The following is a 1,572-nucleotide window of genomic DNA, read 5'->3' as shown; positions in this document are numbered from 1 at the left end:
CCCCCTTTCTGTTTGATATCAGTTCTCGTGTCCCCTTTTTCCCCCCCCCCCCCCCCCCCCCCTTTGCCCCTCAATTCCTTTCTTCTCTCTCTCTCTTTCTAAGACACACGACTTAGAGCTTGCAGGGGATCAGCAGAACAAGCAACTCAGACTCCCCCGAGACATTACATTAAGGACAGATTGTGCAACACCCTCCACTTTTATGCACCATTAACTACAGAGCTCTCTCATTTTTCGGTATATGGCAGATTTACTGGCTTCTTTAGTGCTCATTATCATTATTAATCTTTGACAGTTCATAACAGAACCGTTAATGCAAAACAATACAAACCTGCAAGTTTGTAGCTCAGAAACTAAAAGGCAACTCAACAGAGAGCAGACGACACAAGTTTTGATGAATGCGTTTGTCCAAAACTGCTTATAAAAAAATGCATTAAACCGCCATAGGACCAAGAGCAACATCAACAATTATAAGTACTTTAAATCTTAACTCACCTCTTTGTACGCTGCTGCAGCACTATGCCCTTGTTCTGTTTTTGCCTCTCCAAAGGTATTCCCCAACAGTCCGCAGTCTGAAGTTTGGAGTAAGGGAGGGCGATGGAGAGGAGAAGAACAGGAGGAAACTGGGACTGGATAGGATGCTTCTCTAGAAATCCCTTGATACAAAACTTCCCAGCTGCATCTGCAGGCAGGCGTCCCAAATTTTGAATTCCCTAGTCAGAAAAGCCAACGGGACGAGTTGCAACTTTAAGAAAAAGGACTATTTTTCTTCTTCTTCTTCTGAGAAAAGTAGAACTTTCCCCAAAGAAGTTGTGAGTTGCATTTGTAGTTCTGTCTCTCTGCAGCCGAGCTCGCTGCCTCTTCGCTCAACGCAGGAATGTCAGAGAAGAGTGGTGACACACACACACACACACAAGTTGGAAGAGTGGGAGGGCTGTGACAGCGCATATGGGGGGAATGCTGGGGGATTTACCTCACTGGGAAATTGTAGTGTGTGTGTGTGTGTGTTGGAGACTGAGGGTGGAGTATTCCAGAGCAGGCGGTGTATTAAGTCATCTTGCCCTCTCCATCCCCTCCCACTCCTCCATATCTATCCTTCCTCTGTTTAATTATCTCTTCCTGTCCTCCTCCTTGCTTCTTTTCATCTCTTCACATGCTGTCGCTATATGTTTTAATTATTTATCTGTCTTTGTCTCCTTCCACTTCTTTGTCTTTTTTTCCCTTAAACGTTCCTTGTTGCTGTAGCTGCTCCGTTGACCTTTTCATAACCTTTGTGTACAACTTTCTAACTTTGCAGACAAAAGCAGGAAGCGGTGAGGTGTGTTCTGTCAACATGTAACAAATAATGAACAATTCTAAATGCAAATGGTTCAGTCAATGGTTTGGAAATATGTTTGTTTTATTGCCGATCTAAAAGAAGATCCATATCACTGTTAGGTCTGAGAGTTGTATCCATGACAATCAGTTTAATATTCAAACCATGGCAAATGCATTCGCTGCAGTCTTACCCAATACATGTAAGTGTTTTCTTATGCTGTGTGTGTGTGTGTGTGTGTGTGTGTGTGTGTGTGT

At 43.5% G+C, this 1,572-nt stretch overlaps 1 long non-coding RNA gene across 1 annotated transcript in view; it reads right to left on the bottom strand.

Moving 5' to 3' along the window:
- The window catches only part of LOC116379977 (uncharacterized), a 2,756-nt gene extending 1,709 nt beyond the window's left edge, over positions 1-1,047 (bottom strand). The window contains exon 1 of the long non-coding RNA XR_004212495.1: positions 496-1,047. This is a non-coding gene — a long non-coding RNA (uncharacterized LOC116379977). The remainder of the gene's footprint in view (positions 1-495) is intronic.
- Between the last annotated feature and the right edge of the window lie 525 nt (positions 1,048-1,572).

The sequence above is a fragment of the Anarrhichthys ocellatus genome, unplaced genomic scaffold (assembly GCF_004355925.1).
Source record: "Anarrhichthys ocellatus isolate YVR2014 unplaced genomic scaffold, GSC_Weel_1.0 scaffold5680, whole genome shotgun sequence".
NCBI lineage: Eukaryota > Metazoa > Chordata > Actinopteri > Perciformes > Anarhichadidae > Anarrhichthys > Anarrhichthys ocellatus.
Note: the sequence above shows the minus strand (reverse complement) of the source record. Positions and strands in the feature narration are given on the sequence as shown.